Below are 22,472 nucleotides of genomic sequence, written 5' to 3'. Positions count from 1 at the left end.
TCCTTTGCCATCCACAGTGCCCCGCATGTGCCGTTCAGTGCACCCTTTGCCATCCACGGTGCCCCTTGTGTGCCATCCAGTGCCCCCATTGCCATCCACTGCACCTCTTGTGTGCCATCCAGTGCCCCTCATGTGCCTTCCAGTGCTCCTTTTTTATCCACAGTGCCACTCATGTGCCCCTGTTGCCATCCACAGTGCCCCTCATGTGCCCCCGTTGCCATCCACAGTGCCCCTCATGTGCCCCCGTTTCCATCCACATTGCCCCTCATATGCCCCCTATGCCATCCACAGTGCCCTTCATGTGCCCCTTTGCCTTCCACAGTGTCCTAAAGAGTGTCCTCTGTGGCTGATCGCAATGCAGAGACTCATACACAGTGGTTACATTGCGCTGTGTATCAGTCAGTACAGGCTTTTCATAGAATCCTGTACACTGAAAAGACGGCTGATCCCGACGCATGCGCAGTAGTGTACATGAGTTGGGACCTGAGAAGGCCGGCAGGAGGCAGTGACGTCAGCGTTGACATTCCATCTCCTGCCTCAGGCAGGAAAAGAAGAAGACGCTGCTGGACCTGAAGCCTGGAAACTGCGTTTGGAGCGGTCACGTGACCGTGAAGAGGATCCTATGAAGGGCTGCTCTGCGGAGGGTAAGTATACCTGTAATATACTTCCCTCCACAGGTAATTAAAGTTCCCCAAATTTAAAGAAGAGGCCGGAGAACCCCTTTAATCAGTATTTTGTGGAAGCAGGAATATCGCACCCCTCAATCAGTATTTTGTGGAAGCAGGTATATAGAAAACCTTAATCAGTATTTTGTAGAAGCAGGTATATCACCCCCCCTCAATCAGTATTTTGTGGAAGCAGGTATATAGAACCCCTTAATCAGTATTTTGTAGAAGCAGGTATATCGCACCCCTCAATTAGTATTTTGTGGAGACAGGTATATAGAACCCCTGAATCAATATTTGATGAAAGCAGGTATATCGCACCCCTCAATCAGTATTTTGTGGAAACAGGCATATAGAACATCTGAATCAATATTTGGTGAAAGCAGGTATATCGCACCCCTCAATCTGTATTTTGTGGGAGCAGGTATATCAAACCCCTTAATACATTTTTTGTAGAAGCAGGTATATCGCACCCCTCAATTAGTATTTTGTGGAGACAGGTATATAGAACCCCTGAATCAATATTTGGTGGAAGCAGGTATATCGCACCCCTCAATCAGTATTTTGTGGAATCCAGTGTATCGCCGGCCTCTATCAATATTTGGTGAAAGCAGGTATATCACACCCCTCAATCAGTATTTTGTGGAAGAAGGTATATCACACCCCTCAATCAGTATTTTGTAGAAGCAGGTATATAGAACCCCAAATAAGTATTTTGTAGAAGCAGATTTATCGCACCTCTCAATCAGTATTTTTTGGAAATAGTTATATAGAACACCTGAATCAATATTTAATGGAAGCAGGTATATCACACCCCTCAATCTGTATTTTGTGGAAGCAGTCATATCAAACCCTTTAATCAGTATTTTGTGGAAGCAGGTATATTGCACCCCTCAATCAGTATTTTGTGGAAGCTGGTATGTAGAACCCCTTAATCAGTATTTTGTAGAAGCAGGTATATCGCACCCCTCAATCAGTATTTTGTGGAAACAGGTATATAGAACACCTGAATCCATATTTGGTGGAAACAGGTATATTGCACCCCTCAATCAGTATTTTGTAGAAGCCGGTGTATCACAGGCCTCAATCAATATTTGGTGGAAGCAGGTATATCGCACCCCTCATTCAGTATTTTGTGGAAGCAGGTATATAGAACCCCTTAATCAGTTTTTGTAGAAGCAGGTATATCGCACCTCTCAATCAGTATTTTGTGGAAACAGGTATATAGAACACCTGAATCAATATTTGGTGGAAGCAAGTATATTGCACCCCTCCATCAGTATTTTGTGGAAGCAGGGTTATAAAACCCCTTAATCAGTATTCGGTGGAAGCAGCTATATCGCACCCTTCAATCTGTATTTTGTGGAAGCAGATATATCAAACCCCTTAACCACTTCCCGCCACGCTAACGCCGAAAGGCGTCATTTCTGCGGCGCTCCCAGGTCACACTAACGCCAATAGGCGTCATCTCGCGTGAGCCGAGATTTCCTGTGAACGCGCGCACACAGGCGCGCGCGCTCACAGGAACGGAAGGTAAGAGAGTTGATCTCCAGCCTGCCAGCGGCGATCGTTCGCTGGCAGGCTGGAGATGTGTTTTTTTTAACCCCTAACAGGTATATTAGACGCTGTTTTGATAACAGCGTCTAATATACCTGCTACCTGGTCCTCTGGTGGTCCCCTTTGTTTGGATCGACCACCAGAGGACACAGGTAGCTCAGTAAAGTAGCACCAAGCACCACTACACTACACTACACCCCCCCCCCCCGTCACTTATTAACCCCTTATTAGCCCCTGATCACCCCATATAGACTCCCTGATTACCCCCCTGTCATTGATTACCCCCCTGTCATTGATTACCCCCCTGTAAAGCTCCATTCAGACGTCCGCATGATTTTTACGGATCCACTGATAGATGGATCGGATCCGCAAAACGCATCCGGACGTCTGAATGAAGCCTTACAGGGGCGTGATCAATGACTGTGGTGATCACCCCATATAGACTCCCTGATCACCCCCCTGTCATTGATTACACCCCTGTCATTGATCACCCCCCTGTAAAGCTCCATTCAGACGTCCGCATGATTTTTACGGATGCACTGATAGATGGATCCGATCCGCAAAACGCATCCGGACGTCTGAATGAAGCCTTACAGGGGCATGATCAATGACTGTGGTGATCACCCCATATAGACTCCCTGATCACCCCCCTGTAAAGCTCCATTCAGATGTCCGCATGATTTTTACGGATGCACTGATAGATGGATCCGATCCGCAAAACGCATCCGGACGTCTGAATGAAGCCTTACAGGGGCATGATCAATGACTGTGGTGATCACCCCATATAGACTCCCTGATCACCCCCCTGTAAAGCTCCATTCAGATGTCCGCATGATTTTTACGGATGCACTGATAGATGGATCGGATCCGCAAAACGCATCCGGACGTCTGAATGAAGCCTTACAGGGGCATGATCAATGACTGTGGTGATTACCCCCCTGTAAAGCTCCATTCAGATGTCCGCATGATTTTTACGGATGCACTGATAGATGGATCGGATCCGCAAAACGCATCCGGACGTCTGAATGAAGCCTTACAGGGGCGTGATCAATGACTGTGGTGATCACCCCATATAGACTCCCTGATCACCCCCCCTGTCATTGATTACCCCCCTGTCATTGATTACCCCCCTGTAAAGCTCCATTCAGACGTCCGCATGATTTTTACGGATGCACTGATAGATGGATCGGATCCGCAAAACGCATCCGGACGTCTGAATGAAGCCTTACAGGGGCGTGATCAATGACTGTGGTGATCACCCCATATAGACTCCCTGATCACCCCCCTGTCATTGATCACCCCCCCTGTCATTGATCACCCCCCTGTCATTGATCACCCCCCTGTCATTGATCACCCCCCTGTAAGGCTCCATTCAGACATTTTTTTGGCCCAAGTTAGCGGAATTATTATTATTTTTTTCTTACAAAGTCTCATATTCCACTAACTTGTGTCAAAAAATAAAATCTCACATGAACTCACCATACCCCTCACGGAAACCAAATGCGTAAAATTTTTTAGACATTTATATTCCAGACTTCTTCTCACGCTTTAGGGCCCCTAGAATGCCAGGGCAGTATAAATACCCCACATGTGACCCCATTTCGGAAAGAAGACACCCCCAGGTATTCCGTGAGGGGCATATTGAGTCCATGAAAGATTGAAATTTTTGTCCCAAGTTAGCGGAACGGGAGACTTTGTGAGAAAAAAATTAAAAATATCAATTTCCGCTAACTTGTGCCAAAAAAAAAAAATTTCTATGAACTCGCCATGCCCCTCATTGAATACCTTGGGGTGTCTTCTTTCCAAAATGGGGTCACATGTGGGGTATTTATACTGCCCTGGCATTCTAGGGGCCCCAAAGCGTGAGAAGAAGTCTGGTATCCAAATGTCTAAAAATGCCCTCCTAAAAGGAATTTGGGCACCTTTGCGCATCTAGGCTGCAAAAAAGTGTCACACATCTGGTATCGCCGTACTCAGGAGAAGTTGGGGAATGTGTTTTGGGGTGTCATTTTACATATACCCATGCTGGGTGAGAGAAATATCTTGGTCAAATGCCAACTTTGTATAAAAAAATGGGAAAAGTTGTCTTTTGCCAAGATATTTCTCTCACCCAGCATGGGTATATGTAAAATGACACCCCAAAACACATTCCCCAACTTCTCCTGAATACGGCGATACCACATGTGTGACACTTTTTTGCAGCCTAGGTGGGCAAAGGGGCCCACATTCCAAAGAGCACCTTTAGGATTTCACAGGTCATTTACCTACTTACCACACATTAGGGCCCCTGGAAAATGCCAGGGCAGTATAACTACCCAACAAGTGACCCCATTTTGGAAAGAAGACACCCCAAGGTATTCCGTGAGGGGCATGGCGAGTTCCTAGAATTTTTTATTTTTTGTCACAAGTTAGTGGAAAATGATGATTTTTTTTTTTTTTTTTTTTTTCATACAAAGTCTCATATTCCACTAACTTGTGACAAAAAATAAAAACTTCCATGAACTCACTATGCCCATCAGCGAATACCTTGGGGTCTCTTCTTTCCAAAATGGGGTCACTTGTGGGGTAGTTATACTGCCCTGGCATTCTAGGGGCCCAAATGTGTGGTAAGGAGTTTGAAATCAAATTCTGTAAAAAATGACCTGTGAAATCCGAAAGGTGCTCTTTGGAATATGGGCCCCTTTGCCCACCTAGGCTGCAAAAACGTGTCACACATCTGGTATCCCCGTACTCAGGAGAAGGTGGGGAATGTGTTTTGGGGTGTCATTTTACATATACCCATGCTGGGTGAGAGAAATATCTTGGCAAAAGACAACTTTTCCCATTTTTTTTATACAAAGTTGGCATTTGACCAAGATATTTATCTCACCCAGCATGGGTATATGTAAAAAGACACCCCAAAACACATTCCTCAACTTCTCCTGAATACAGAGATACCAGATGTGTGACACGTTTTTGCAGCCTAGGTGGGCAAAGGGGCCCATATTCCAAAGAGCACCTTTCGGATTTCACTGGTCATTTTTTGCAGAATTTGATTTCAAACTCCTTACCACACATTCGGGCCCCTAGAATGCCAGGGCAGTATAACTACCCCACAAGTGACCCCATTTTGGAAAGAAGAGACCCCAAGGTATTCGCTGATGGGCATAGTGAGTTCATGGAAGTTTTTATTTTTTGTCACAAGTTAGTGGAATATGAGACTTTGTATGAAAAAAAAAAAAAAAAAAAAAAATCATCATTTTCCACTAACTTGTGACAAAAAAAAAAAAATTTTAGGAACTTGCCATGCCCCTCACGGAATACCTTGGGGTGTCTTCTTTCCAAAATGGGGTCACTTGTGGGGTAGTTATACTGCCCTGGCATTCTAGGGGCCCGAATGTGTGGTAAGGAGTTTGAAATCAAATTCTGTAACAAATGACCTGTGAAATCCGAAAGGTGCTCTTTGGAATATGGGCCCCTTTGCCCACCTAGGCTGCAAAAAAGTGTCACACATCTGGTATTGCCGTACTCAGGAGAAGGTGGGGAATGTGTTTTGGGGTGTCATTTTACATATACCCATGCTGGGTGAGAGAAATATCTTGGCAAAAGACAACTTTTCCCATTTTTTTATACAAAGTTGGCATTTGACCAAGATATTTATCCCACCCAGCATGGGTATATGTAAAAAGACACCCCAAAACACATTCCTCAACTTCTCCTGAATACAGAGATACCAGATGTGTGACACTTTTTTGCAGCCTAGGTGGGCAAAGGGGCCCATATTCCAAAGAGCACCTTTCGGATTTCACAGGTCATTTTTTACAGAATTTGATTTCAAACTCCTTACCACACATTTGGGCCCCTAGAATGCCAGGGCAGTATAACTACCCCACAAGTGACCCCATTTTGGAAAGAAGAGACCCCAAGGTATTTCGTGATGGGCATAGTGAGTTCATAGAAGTTTTTATTTTTTGTCACAAGTTAGTGGAATATGAGACTTTGTAAGAAAAAAAAAAAAAAAAAATAAATCATCATTTTCCGCTAACTTGTGACAAAAAATAAAAAGTTCTATGAACTCACTATGCCCATCAGCGAATACCTTAGGGTGTGTACTTTCCGAAATGGGGTCATTTGTGGGGTGTTTGTACTGTCTGGCCATTGTAGAACCTCAGGAAACATGACAGGTGCTCAGAAAGTCAGAGCTGCTTCAAAAAGCGGAAATTCACATTTTTGTACCATAGTTTGTAAACGCTATAACTTTTACCCAAACCATTTTTTTTTTACCCAAACATTTTTTTTTTATCAAAGACATGTAGAACTATAAATTTAGAGCAAAATTTCTATATGGATCTCGTTTTTTTTTGCAAAATTTTACAACTGAAAGTGAAAAATGTCATTTTTTTGCAAAAAAATCGTTGAATTTCGATTAATAACAAAAAAAGTAAAAATGTCAGCAGCAATGAAATACCACCAAATGAAAGCTCTATTAGTGAGAAGAAAAGGAGGTAAAATTCATTTGGGTGGTAAGTTGCATGACCGAGCAATAAACGGTGAAAGTAGTGTAGTGCCGATTTGTAAAAAAGGGCCTGGTCTTTAGGGGGGTATAAACCTGTGGTCCTTAAGTGGTTAAAGAGGTTGTCCGGTCCCAAAATCAAAATTATTTTTATGTACTCTTCACACCCCTCACCATCCATACATTTGTCCCTAAAACCTGTTTTTCATGTCTGAGCTTTCCTTCCTCCCTCGAAGACATCACATTATTCTAGCAAATCTGTTTACTTTCTTCCTTTCTTGTATTGTTTATTGATACACAAGCCTGGCTGCACTGCACAGTGATGAGTCACAGGCTGGACACACTCTACTCTGCCTGCAGCAGCTACTCCATCTATAACTCCTGTGTCTATTTTCCGGCACTCAGCGTCTAAATACCATCACTGACCGTCTGACACCCCCCTCTCACCTCTCCAGACATGTGCAAACAAAACATAATGGCAATATTCAGACCCTAAAAGTATTCTATCCAAATGGTCAATTTGGAAAGAAGACTACAACAGGTAGAAGCGAGATGGATTTACCGTCTTAGAAGTTTGGCCCCACATGGACTGAATGAGGGGTTCACATATGCACCATTCCTCTAACAGATTAATGAGATCCCTAGAATGATATGAAATATAAACATATAAATACATAAAAGAACAAAGCATTCCATCTATGTAATAATATAACAGTAAAACAATAGGGCAGGAAATCAGTCTTAAAAACCAGAAAAACTAGAACAAGAAAAATAAATAATAAAAAAAAAAAAATAGCCAAGGGGATAAGATAGTTCACATCTCAAGATGTATCTAGCTTTGTAAACCAGTCCACCGACATGCGCGATATCGGTGGATAAGAAAACCCATCCAGAAGTTTCAAGCTAGCATCTTGAGATCAAAACTTACCTGGTCTCAAACTCTAAGTCTTACAGCATGCGCAATAGGGACGACCAGTAAGTTGACAAAGTCCCGACGCATGTGCAAGGATAGACAGATTCCTGGGAGGAGAAAAGATTAAAACACAGGCGCAATAGATAGACAGAATTAGATATACAAGTCCATTGACATGCGCAGTATAAGATAGAGAAAGAAAATCTCATATAAATTCGAGTGCATGCGCTATAGAAATCCATGTGAAAATACACTAAGACCTAACGCAGGCGCAAAAGATAACTGGAGCAAGTGAAATATACAAGTCCAAAGACATGCGCAGTGTAAGAGGACAAGGAAAACTGTGTCTAAGTTCCAATTCATGCGCAATAGGAATCTACCTGGAAAGCTACTAAGATCAAACACAGTTGCAATGAATAGATATGGTAAGTAAAACATACAAGTCCAATGACATGCGCAGTATAAGATGGAGAAAAGAAACTACAGTCTAAGTTTAAGGGCATGCGCAATAGAAATCCATGTGAAAACTTACTAAGACCCAATGCAAGCGCAAAAGAAACTAGAGTAAGCGAAATATACAAGTCCAATAACATGCGTAGTGGAAATGGACAAGGAAAACTGAGTCTAAGTTCTAGTGCATGCGCAATAGTAATCTATTTAGAGATCCATCAAGATCGAACGCAGGCGCAATGGATAGATATGGCAAGAAAAACACACGTCTTATGACATGCGCAATATAAGATAGACAAAGGAGATTACCCCTAAGTTTTAGCGCATGCGCTATAGAAATCCACCTAGAAATTTACTAAGACCAAACGCAAGCGCAATGGATAGACATAGCAATCCAATACATAAGTCCAACGACATGCGCAGGACAAAATGGACAAATGAAAATGTGTTTAAGTTCTAGCGCATGCGCAATAGAAATTCACTTGGAAGTTCACTAAGACTAAACGCAGGCGCAATAGACAATTATAGAAAGTCTAATATGTAAGTCCAATGACATGCGCAGTGTAATATGGACAATGCAAACTGTGTCTAAGTTCTAGCGCATGCGCAACAGAACAACAGTAACGATTGGACCAGCAACAGAATGGGAGTGACTAGAAGCCACAACACACTATGAAGTCATCCCTGATAGGCTATAAAGGTGAACATAGTAACAAAATTGATACTTAGTAGCTAATGATATGATGACACCATCAGAGGGAGGTCTTATAAGCCTGGGTCCCGCCCCTTTCACAAGCAGACTGCCCGAAACCCTTGAGGATGCCAAGTGTTTGGCAAAACATGTCGGGGGCAGATTGTGAAGATTGTTTTTTAGACAGCGTGTGATTGTGAGAAGTAACTATCACAGTAAATGCATGTAAAAGGGAGGCCTGCAAGGCAGGAAAGGTATCATAGTCTCCCAGGCAGAGTGCACTGTGACATAAGCAGTGCAAGTATATCCTATAACGACAGTGATTGTATTTAGTAAGGGAGCCTGCGAAGCAGGAAACATATGATAGCCTCCTAGCTGGTTTACACTGTGATACAAACTGTGTAAGCACAGGTTATAACGACAGAAATACAAACTCACAGACACAGCTGATAATTTTAAACTTTATCAATAGGTAGGAATATTTTACTAAAGGAAATAAATGTTACGTTTTACATAAGTCTAAAAAATAGCACATGTAACCAAGAGACAATTATTGGTCATATCGACCATTTGAAAATAATTAATAGTACGATGTCTCAACATGTGTGAACGGGTCAGCCTTGATAATTTAATAAGAGTCACAGGCTGGACACACTCTACTCTGCCTGCAGCAGCTACTCCATCTATAACTCCTGTGTCTATCTTTCTGCACACAGCGTCTAAATCCCATCACTGACCGTTGTAGAAAGGCACAAGGGACCATCATAGATGGAAGATATGTGTCACCGAGGTTCCTGGCCTCGGTGAAGTAGGAGCCAGTAGTGCATATGTCCGCAGCAGTTGCTGATGGACACTTTGATAGTTAGCATAGCTGTGAAAAGCTAATCTGGGCCGGCTCTTACTGGGAGCAGCCAAAGTGCAGGGTGGGTGGCTGTTCCCCATGGTCCAAGTCGGGTTTTGACAGGCTTATGCAATGAGCAGGACCGTGATACGGTTAGGCGGACGCCAAAGTATGCAGTGGGTCCGGATATGGGTATAGTTAATAGTTTTTGTTCGTGACGCAGCGTGCGCAGGGTACAGTCTCAGGGCCCTTTAAGGTGTTGCAACTCAAGTACCAGGTGAGGAATGCCAGAGTGGTAAAATGTCTCTGTGTAGCAGTAGTAATAGTGTCAACGGTGTCTCCTACCTTGGTACGGCTGGACTCTTGGATCCTGGCTCACTTGCAATAAATGAGTATTGCTAGTAGGAGTAATTGAGAGTTTTGGTAGCAATAGTTGAGATCCAGACTTGGGATATAATTCAACTTGTCTTTACTGGAGGCAGCATTAATCCATATGAGTTACAGCAATAGTCTTGGGTCCCAGCAGGTATTGGCAATGTATGGCAGGGATCAATATCTCTTCTGCATCTATCATGTGCCTGGAGAATATGGCAGGAATCTGTCTTCTGCTCTGTCAATCTTCTGCTGTGTATGGGACTGACTAGCTGAGGAGGAATTTGGCTTCTCCTGGTCTCTGAATAGTACTCACAGTTATCTCACAGGGAATGGTTCGTCCTGAAGATCTGGAGGTGCTGCTTGCTGGTCACCAGTTGAGGCTGAAGGGCTCAGACTGGGATGGGTGATCTTTGGTCTCAACCGAGACGAGATCCTGGTTTGGGATCCCTATTTCTGGGAGCTCCTACTTGCACAGCCTTCCCCTAGCCGGGGTGGCTGGCACACTCTAACTGAACTTCCTTCCCTTCCCATGAGGCAGGATGTGGGAACATTCCACACCTCCTCAAAGAGGGGGGAGTTAAACTGGAATGTACTATTCCAGTCTAGATATGCTAAACTGTTACTAAAGCCCTGGTAACACATTGCTGCCACCTGCTGGTGTACATGGAAATTACAGAAAATACATGTAGCAGGCTTAGAAAATGCACATTTGTGAGGAAAATAAATAAAATCACATTAGATGACAAGGCACAAATAGTAGCGGGGAAAAAGAGTTTAGTAACATCATTCTGGGATGTTACATTTACAAAAAGTCAGCCAGCAGGGTCAGGGGTGTGATTACTTGGCTGATGGTGGAGCTCTGTGTAGCTGTGTGTTTTTGGAGCCGAGTGAAAACCTGAGGGTCTCTGCCGAGAGACAAAGGACAAAGCAAGGTTCCCATCCACTGGGGAGTACGGTACTGAATTGTTTTCTTTAAGTGTCGGCTGAAGTAAGCTGATCACTGCCGCCTGTTGAATTGTGGTGTGCCAACAATAAAAGACATTTATTACTTTGATTTCCACCACTAAAAGGCTACCGTGTATTTATCTGAAGGCTACCATTTGGGAAATCCCTACGCCGTCCACATGCTCTTCTCTCACCATTGCTGTGATAAACAGCAAACACATCCAAACACATCTGTATCTAATCCTAGCATGTATGTGTGCCTGCTGAAGTGTATATCTAATCCCATCTTGTGAAAAAGAACAAGGATTCCAGCTCTTCACAATAAAAGGCTTCTTTATTCCACTTCATTAAAATCAGACATCAAAAGTAGGACAGTATGCTGTGACGCGTTTCGGGCTGTTACATCTTAGCCCTTCATCAAGACAAATAAACAAACTTAAAATCTCCTTTTTATACACAGTGAAGATCAACCCCTCCCATCTGATTGGTTGATTTCCATCCCCTAGAACAATGCCAAGTGTCCCTGCCATGTTAATCATAGGGAAAATAATTCCAATCAGGTGGGAAGAAATCCTTAGCTTAAGAAAACCACTTCATTTGTATTGTAGGGTTAAGTCATGCTTCCTATTCAATCCTTTAGGTATACATGTTCCAAGATTGAACATCCAATATGTTTCGCGACTATATCGTTTTTGTCTACGGTCTCCCCCTCTGACCGGAATGGTGACTCTCTCAACACCTCGTACATAAAACGCAGAAATATCGCCCTTATGTGCTATCGCAAAGTGTGATGTAGCTGCTGAAACATTGCGCGATGCAATATGTGGAATGTCTCACCTTGAGCTGATTAATCGTACACCCCACATATTGCAACGAGCAGGCACGACATGACATAAACAACATATTCCGTATTGCAATTGATATATTGCTGTAATCTATGTATGCTGCCATTTGATGTAGATACAATATCTTTACTGACTGACATATGCATGCAACATATACATTTTTTACTTCCACATTTGAAATTTCCCTTAGTGGCTAGCCACACTGGTTCACACCTTGCATTTTCCATAAACAGGCTAGGACTGACTTTTTGCCCTATAGTTGGTGCTTTTTTCGCAATGCACCTAATACCTGCCTCTGCAATTTCCCCCCAACCTTCATCAAAGCCTATCACTGGAAAATGTTTGCGCAGAATGTTGCAGACAAGGGGGTACTCGGCACTATAGTTTGTCACAAAAGTCACAAGATCGCTCGAATCTCGAGTGCGAACTCAAATATTTTTATTTTTTCTTCTTCTTTTTGTTCGCATTCTTTATTCGAGCGAATAAAAGGGACTCCCTGTCTACCGATGTTGCATATTCCTTCGCCTTGCGAATATTCTCTCTCGAATATCCCCTAGCTGAGATGTCAGATGCTTCTCCCAAAAATAAACTCAAGGATGAGCAATTTCGACGTGCCCTCAACATCTCCCCTTTGTTTATGGAAAAACGCAAGGTGTGAACCAGTGTGGCTAACCACTAAGGGAAATTTCAAATGTGGAAGTAAAAAATGTATATGTTGCATGCATATGTCAGTCAGTAAAGATATTGTATCTACATCAAATGGCAGCATACATAGATTACAGCAATATATCAATTGCAATACGGAATATGTTGTTTATGTCATGTCGTGCCTGCTCGTTGCAATATGTGGGGTGTACGATTAATCAGCTCAAGGTGAGACATTCCACATATTGCATCGCGCAATGTCTCAGCAGCCACATCACACTTTGCGATAGTACATAAGGGCGATATTTCTGCGTTTTATGTACAAGGTGTTTAGAGAGTCACCATTCCGGTCAGAGGGGGAGACCGTAGACAAAAACGATATAGTCGCGAAACATATTGGATGTTCAATCTTGGAACATGTATACCTAAAGGATTGAATAGGAAGCATGACTTAACCTTACAATACAAATGAAGTGGTTTTCTTAAGTTAAGGATTTCTTCACACCTGATTGGAATTATTTTCCCTGTGATTAACATGGCAGGGACACCAATCAGATGGGAGGGGTTGATCTTCACTGTGTATAAAAAGGAGATTTTAAGTTTGTTTATTTGTCTTGATGAAGGGCTAAGATGTAACGAGTCACAGCATACTGTCCTACTTTTGATGTCTGATTTTAATGAAGTGGAATAAAGAAGCCTTTTATTGTGAAGAGCTGGAATCCTTGTTCTTTTTCACATTTTGCTCCAGACTGAGTCCAGGTCTGAACATCCGTGCTCCACTAAGGGGTGAGAGGTGAGAGCTGCAGTGATTTCCATGTTTATCTAATCCCATCTTGTATGATACAGCCTGCTGAAGTGTATATCTAATCCCATCTTGTATGATACAGCCTGCTGAGCGGTGTATCTAATCCCATTTTGCATGATCCTGCCAGCTGAGCTGTGTATCTAATCCCATTTTGTATGATATAGCCTGATGAGCTGTGTATCTATCCTATCTTGTATGATCCTGCCTGCTTAGCTGTGTATCTAAACCCTTATACACATGACCATATCCATTTTGTGATCCACATTTTTTGCAGTCCCATTGAGTTCTATGAATTTGAGGACCAGGATAGGACATGTTCTATCATTACTGGAACTGACATACGGATGTAGAAAACACACAGATGAAGTCCCTGTGCTTTCCACATCCGTATGTCAGTTCTGCCAAATATAGAACATGTCCTATTCTGGTGCTCATAATGCAGATCTAAAACCCATAGAACTTAATTTTTAAAAAAGTGAATCGCACACGGACAGTAACCTTATTTAGTGGATCCGCGACTTGCAGACCACAAAACAGATATGGTTCCATGCATGAGTTCTATCACTTATACTGAGTGCGAATAACAGTGACATCCACAGCACTACCGTAACAATGACCTCCATGACAGTGACCTCCACAGTGCCCCCATGACAGTGACCTCCACAGTGCCCCCATGACAGTGACCTCCACAGTGCCCCCATGACAGTGACCTCCACAGTGCCCCCATGACAGTGACCTCCACAGGGCCCCCATGACAGTGACCTCCACAGGGCCCCCATGACAGTGACCTCCACAGCGCCCCCATGACAGTGACCTCCACAGCGCCCCCATGACAGGGACCTCCACAGCGCTCCCATGACAGTGACCTCCACAGCACCCCAATGACAGTGACATCCACAGTGCTCCTTATTTGCCATCCAGTGCCCCCATTGTGCCATCCAGTGCTTCCATTGCCATCCTCATGTGCCATCCATTGCCCCCTTTGCAATCCACAGTGCCCCTTGTGTGCCATTCAGTGTACCCTTTGCCATTCAGTGCCCCTTTGCTATCCACAGTGCCCCTTGTATGCCATCCAGTGCCCGCATTGCCATCCAGTGCACCCTTTGCCATTCAGTGCCCCTTTGCTATCCACAGTGCCCCTTGTGTGCCATCCAGTGTCCCCATTGCCATCCACAGTGCACTTCATGTGCCATCAAGTGCCCTTTGTGTGCCATCCAGTACACCCTTTGCCATCCACAGTACCCCTTGTGTGCCATCCAGAGCCCCAATTGCCATCCACAGTGCCCCTCATGTGCCATCCAGTGCCCCCTTTGCCATCCATGATGCCCCTGTGTGTGCCATTTAGTGCCCCCTTTGCCACCTCCATTGCCCGTGTACCATCCAGTGCCCCCATTGCCATCCATGGTGCCCATTGTGTGCCATCTAGTGCTTACTTTGCCATCCACAGTGCCCCTCATGAGCCATTCAGTGCCCCCTTTGCCATCCACGGTGCCCCTTGTGTGCCATCCAGTGCCCCCATTGCCATCCACTGTGCCTCTTTTGTGCTATCCAGTGCTCCTCATGTGTCTTCCAGTGCCCCTTTTCCATCCACAGTGCCCCTCATGTGCCCCCGTTCCCATCCACAGTGCCCCTCATATGCCCCTTTGCCATCCACAGTGCCCCTCATGCGTCCCCTTTGCCATCTACAGTGCCCCCCATGTGCCCCATTTGCCTTCCACAGTGCCCCTCATGTGTCCCCTTTGCCATCCACAATGCCCATCATGTTCCCCCTTTGCCTACCACAGTGCCCCTCATGTGCCCCCTTTGCCATCAACAGTGTCCCTCATGTGCTCCTTTGCCATCCACAGTGCCCCTCATGTGCCCCCTTTGCCATCCACAGTGCCACTCATGTGTCTCCTTTGCCATTCACAGTGCCCTAATGACCTGTAAAGCATAGCGATCAGCCTCTGTGGCTGATCGCAATGCAGAGACTCATACACAGTGCTTACATTGCGCTGTGTATCAGTCAGTACAGGCTTCTCATAGAATCCTGTACACTGAAAAAATGACTGATCCCGACGCATGCGCAGTAGTGTACATGAGTCGGGACCTGAGAAGGCCAGCAGGAGGCAGTGACCTCAGCGATGACGTTCCGTCTCCTGCCTCAGGCAGGAAATAAAGAAGACGGCGCTGGATTGGAAGTCTGGAAACTGTGTTAGGAGCGGTCACGTGACCGTGAAGAGGAATCTATGAAGGGCTGCTTTGCGGAGGGTAAGTATACCTGTAATATACTTCCCTCCACAGGTAATTAAGGTTCCCCAAATTTAAAGAGGCTGGAGAACCCCTTTAATCAGTATTTTGTGGAAGCAGGTATATCGCACTCCTCAACCATTATTTTGTGGAAGCAGGTATATCACCCCCCCCTCAATCAGTATTTTGTGGAAGCAGGTATATAAAACCCCATAATCAGTATTTTGTGGAAGCAGGTATATCGCACCCCTCAATCAGTATTTTGTGGAAGCAGGTATATAGAACCCCTTAATATGTATTTTCTAGAAGCAGGTATATCACCCCCTCTCAATCTGTATTTTGTGGAAGCAGGTATATAAAACCCCTTAATCAGTATTTTGTAGAAGCAGGTATATTGCACCCCTCAATCAGTATTTTGTGGAAACAGGTATATAGAACCCCTGAATCAATATTTGGAGGAAGCAGGTATATCGCACGCCTCAATCAGTATTTTGTGGAAGAAGGGATATCAAACTCCTTAATCAGTATTTTGTGGAAGCAGGTATATCGCACCCCTCAATCAGTTTTTTTGGGGGCAACAGGTATATCATACCTGTTGCAAATAGTTGTTCCAATAATGCTTGTCCCTCTATATACCTGCGTTATCTCAGCAGAACCGCACACATCTGCTGCACAATACAAATGCACTATAATATACTTTCTATGTTATAAAGTATATTATAGGTATATCACACCCCTGCCTCAATCAGTTTTTGCGGGGGCAACAGGTATATCACACCAGTTGCAATTAGTTATTCCAATAGCGTTTTTCCCTCTATATAGCTGCGGTATCTCCGCAGAACCGCACTTAACTGCTGCACAATACAAATGCACTATAATATACTTTCTAAGTTAGAAAATATATTATAAGTATATCACACCCCTCAGTATATCATACCTATCGATAGCACACCTATACCAGTCCTTAAAAGGACTTATGTGGCCCTATTAGCTAGCGCTTGGTTTTCCTAACAGCCAGTCCCTGCTCCACAAAGCGACCTCTCCCTACACTGGCAAAACACAGAATGTAAAATGGCTGCCAGATCGGGTTCTGTTATAGGGTAGGGGTGTGTCCATGTGCTGAAATGTCTCAATTGGTTGTCCTGTCCCACATGATGGATGTGTCATGGGTCAAAGTTCGGCGCAATGCAAAAGAATATGGCGCATGCGAATATCGCCATTTGATCGCATGTTTGGCGAATCGTGAATGAGCAAAGTTCGCTGCGAAACTACCGCTGGGCGAACCGCAAGGCTATCTCTACCCCCAATGACACCAGCTATAAATACAGCTCTGACCCAGTATTAATGTTACCCTACATCAAGATATACTCTGCTGCGGAACCCATAATAAAGGGTGCACCACCTTGGTTGTGTGATCATTGACCAAGCACTACTAGCAGTCTATGCTTTGTCAATCACATTAGGTTTTCCAGGTGTTCTTTTTCATTTTCTAGTAATGTATATAATGGACTATGATGCAGTGTGTCTACATTTTCAGATTTTTAGCATAAATTGAAATGTCTTCTTTGAGAACACTAGCATGTTGCTAGGCTGCCAACATCTGCTCCATCAAATGTGAAATTGTTGTGTAGGGTATCGCCTCTCAAACTGTGCGGTGGCCCTTAAGGCACCATTAGTTGGGGGAGAGGTGCAACTGGGGAGGATCATTATCATGTGCTGCACAATTCTTTCTTTGGTTACACCAATATCTGGTTTAGCAGCACAATCGTTTTTTTGTGCTTATGTTTGTTTCTGGAGACAAACGAAATATGAACTGAGAAATATTTTTTATTTTGGCTTGGATCTTGGCACTGGTAGTGACAACTTAGGCTACTTTCACACCAGCGTTAGGTGCGGATCCGTCTGGTATCTGCACAGACGGATCCCCACCTATAATGCAAACGCTTGTATCCGTTCAGAACAAAGTTTTATGCAAATCGACTTTGGATGTTTCATCCTAAGTAAATTCACTCATCCCTAATTGTATTCTTGGCTGCTCTATGAGAATCCCACATGCCGATGCCCTACATCCATCACAGCTGATTAGTGAATATAACAATGAGGTACATTCATTTAAATGAAGACAGCTACTGGTGATTAATAATTTGCTTATTTTAGTATATTACATTAAAGCATTTAAAATTAACTGTAAGGTATTTATCCTTTAGAAACAAAAGGATACTGAAAGAAATATACTTGTAGCATAAAATATAGATGTTTTTTCTACATGCAGTAAAAGAGATCATGGCAGACTTTTTCTTTTACCACTAACATGCTTACATCTTCAGCCATTATATGTTTTTGTTTATATGGATTTTGAGCCAGCATTGTGCCTTGAACTTCAATTCTCATCCTCTATTTCCCAAATTTGTCTTGCCAAATCATTAAAATGAACATTATGTGATTTCCTTCAGCGATTTGTACTAATTAGAGATGGCCTTGCGGTTCACCCGGCGGTCTTTTCGCAGCGAATTTTGCTTGTTCGCGATTCGCCGAACATGCAAACATATGGCGATGTTTGCATGCGCCATATTCTTTTGCATTGCACAGAACGTTGACCCATGACACATCCATCAGGTGGGACAGGACAGCCAATTGAGACGTTTCAGCACATAGACACACCTCCACCCTATAACAGAACCTGATCTTGCAGCCATTTTACATTCTGTGTTTTGCCAGTGTAGGGAGAGGTCGCTTTGTGGAGCAGGGACAGGCTGTTAGGGACACCAAACGCTAGCTAATAGGGCCACATAAGCCCTTTTAAGGACTGGTATAGGTGTGCTATTGATAGGTGTGATATACTGAGGGGTGTGATATACTTATAATATACTTTCTAACTTAGAAAGTATATTATAGTGCATTTGTATTGTGCAGCAATTGTGTGTGGTTCTACTGTGATACCGCAGCTATATAGAGGGACAAACGTTATTGGAAAAACTATTTGCAACGGTTCTGATATACCTGTTCCCCCCCCAAAAAAAGGATAGAGGGGTGCGATATACCTATAATATACTTTATAACATAGAAAGTATATTATAGTGCATTTGTATTGTGCAGCAGATGTGTGAAGTTCTGCTGAGAACGCAGGTATATAGAGGGACAAGCAGACAAGCATTATTGGAACAACTATTTGCAATGGGTGTGATATACCTGTTCCCCCAAAACAAACTGATTGAGGGGTGCGATATACCTGCTTCCACAAAATACTGATTAAGGAGTTTGATATCCCGGCTTCCACAAAATACTGATTGAGGAGTGTGATATACCTGTCTCCATCAAATATTGATTCCGGGGTTCTATATACCTGTTTCCACAAAATACTCATTGAGGAGTGGGATATACCTGCTTCTACAAAATACTGATTAAGGGGTTCTATACAACTGCTTCCACAAAATACTGATTAAGAGGTTTGATATACATGCTTCCACAAAATAATGATTGAGGGGTGTGATATACCTGCTTCCACAATATACTGATTAAGGGGTTTGATATACCTGCTTCCACAAAATACTGATTGAGGGGTGCGGTAGACCTGCTTACACCAAATATTGATTGAGGCCTGCGATACACCTGCTTCCACAAAATACTGATTGAGAGGTTTGTTATCCCTGCTTCCACAAAATACTGTTTGAGGGGTGCAATATACCTGCTACCACAAAATATTGATTCAGGGGTTCTATATACCTGTTTCCTCAAAATACTGATAGAGGGGTGCGATATACTTGCGCCTACAAAATACTGATTAAGGGGTTCTATATATCTGCTTCCACAAAATACTGACTGAGGGGTGCGATATACCTGCTTTTACCAAATATTGATTGAGGCCTGCGATACACCTGCTTCCACAAAAATACTGATTTGAGGGGTTCGATATAACTGCTTCCACAAAATACTATTTGAGGGGTGCAATATACCTGCTTCCACCAAATATTGATTAAGGGGTACTATATACCTGTTTCCACAAAATACTGATAGAGGGGTGCGATATACCTGCTTCTACAAAATACTGATTAAGGGGTTCTATATACCTGCTTCCACAAAATACTGATTGAGGGGTGCGATATACCTGTTTTAACCAAATATTGATTGAGGCCTGCAATACACCTGCTTCCACAAAATACTGATTGAGGGGTTTGATATACCTGCTTCCACAAAATGCTGTTTGAGGGGTGCGATATACCTGCTTCCACCAAATATTGATTCAGGAGTTTTATATACCTGTTTCCGCAAAATACTGATAGAGGGGTGCGATATACCTGCTTCTACAAAATACTGATTAAGGGGTTCTATATATCTTCTTCCACCAAATACTGATTGAGGCCTGCGATACACCTGCTTCCACAAAATACTAATTGAGGGGTGCAATATACCTGCTTCCACCAAATATTGATTCAGGTGTTCTATATACCTGTTTCCACAAAATACTGATTGAGGGGTGCTATATACCTGCTTCTACAAAATACTGATTAAGGAGTACTATATGCCTGCTTCCACAAAATACTGATTGAGGGGTGTGATATACTTGCTTCCACCAAATATTGAACACGCCAGATCAGGAGAGACCTTTTATTGTGGAGGTGGATGCATCTGAGGATGGCGCAGGAGCAGTCCTTTCACAAGGACATATAAATGAAAAAAGGAAATTAAAACAAGGAATAACTAAATTAAAAACAAAGGACGGAAGGTATGTAGAAGAGAATAAAGGGCTAGCCGACTGCCTTAATGAATACTTCTGTTCAGTTTTTACAAAAGAAAAAGGAGAAGGACCTCCACTAGAAAGAATGACTATTAAATCGTTTGATGCATGTATCTTTACAGAGGAAGATGTTCTAAGTTTGCTGTCAAAGGTGAAGACAGATAAGTCACAGGGGCCTGATGAGATACACCCAAAATTATTAAAAGAGCTTAGTGGTGAGCTGGCAAAACCGCTAACAGATTTATTTAACCAATCATTAGTAACAGGAGTCGTCCCGGAAGATTGGAAATTGGCAAATGTCGTGCCCATTCACAAGAAAGGTAGTAGGGAGGAATCGAGCAACTATAGACCAGTGAGTCTGACATCAATAGTAGGCAAATTAATGGAAACCCTATTAAAGGATAGGATTGTGGAACATCTAAAATCCCATGGATTGCAAGATGAAAAACAACATGGGTTTACTTCAGGGAGATCATGTCAAACAAATCTTATAGATTTTTTTGACTGGGTGAATAAAATAATAGACGGTGGAGGTGCAGTAGACATCGCATACCTAGATTTTAGTAAGGCTTTTGACACTGTCCCACATAGAAGACTTATCAATAAACTGCAGTCATTGAGCATGGACTCCCATATTGTTGAGTGGATTAGGCAGTGGCTGAGTGACAGACAACAGAGGGTTGTAGTCAATGGAGAACATTCAAAACAAGGTCATGTTACCAGTGGGGTTCCACAGGGATCTGTACTGGGACCGATTTTGTTTAATATCTTCATAAGTGATATCGCAAAAGGCCTCGCTGGTAAGGTTTGTCTTTTTGCTGATGACACAAAGATATGTAACAGGGTTGATGTTCCTGGAGGGAAACGCCAAATGGAAAAGGATTTAGGAAAACTAGAAGAATGGTCAGAACTCTGGAAACTGAAATTTAATGTGGATAAGTGCAAGATAATGCACCTGGGGCGTAAAAACCCAAGGGCAGAATATAGAATATTTTACACAGTCCTGACCTCAGTATCTGAGGAAAGGGATTTAGGAGTAATTATTTCAGAAGACTTAAAGGTGGGAAGACAATGTAATAGAGCAGCACAAAATGCCAGCAGAATGCTTGGATGTATAGGGAGAGGTATAAGCAGTAGAAAGAGTGAAGTGCTTATGCCGCTGTACAGAACACTGGTGAGACCTAACTTGGAGTATTGTGCGCAGTACTGGAGGCCATATCTCCAGAAGGATATAGATACTCTAGAGAGAGTTCAGAGAAGAGCTACTAAACTAGTACATGGATTGCAGGATAAAACTTACCAGGAAAGGTTAAAGGACCTTAATATGTATAGCTTGGAAGAAAGAAGAGACAGAGGGGATATGATAGAAACTTTTAAATACATAAAGGGAATCAACTCGGTAAAGGAAGAGAGCATATTTAAAAGAAGAAAAACTACCACAAGAGGACACAGTTTTAAATTAGAGGGGCAAAGGTTTAAAAGTAATATAAGGAAGTATTACTTTACTGAGAGAGTAGTGGATGCATGGAATAGCCTTCCTGCAGAAGTGGTAGCTGCAAATACAGTGAAGGGGTTTAAGCATGCATGGGATAGGCATAAGGCCATCCTTCATATAAGATAGGGCCGGGGGCTATCCATAGTATTCAGTATATTGGGCAGACTAGATGGGCCAAATGGTTCTTATCTGCCGACACATTCTATGTTTCTATGTTTCTATGTCCTGCTAGTCTAACTAACCTGAGACCGTGTGCATTCTTTTCCAGAAAATTTTCTTCCACCGAGAGAAACTACGACATAGGGAATTGGGAGTTGCTGGCCATTAAGTGGGCATTTGAGGTGTGGAGGCATTTTCTGGAGAGGGCAAGGCATTGTGTAACTGTTGTCACTAACCATAAGAACCTTATGTTTCTCAAATCTGCTAAGAGGTTGAATCCCCGTCAGGCTAGATGGGCACTGTTTTTTACTCGTTTTGAATTCTCCATTACTTTCAGGCCTGGAAGTAAAAATGTGAAGGCTGATGCATTATCTCTGAGCTTCCATGCTTTTCAGCCTACAGAGGCACCGCCTGAATCCATCCTACCAGCAAATATCTTCGTAGCAGCCTTACCCCAAGATATCTCGGCTCTCATTAAGGCTGAACAACATCTGGCACTGGCAACCACCCCAACAGATGTTTGTCCTCATACAATTTCATCTCCAGCTGTTGGGTGAGTGTCATGATTCTGCCTTTTGTAAACATCCTGGCTTTGAGGGCACTAGAGAGCTGGTTTCTAGATCTTATTGG

Source organism: Bufo bufo, chromosome 1 (genome assembly GCF_905171765.1).
Source record: "Bufo bufo chromosome 1, aBufBuf1.1, whole genome shotgun sequence".
Classification (NCBI taxonomy): Eukaryota; Metazoa; Chordata; class Amphibia; order Anura; family Bufonidae; genus Bufo; species Bufo bufo.
The sequence above is the reverse complement of the archived record's forward strand: the minus strand, read 5'-3'. Positions refer to the sequence as shown.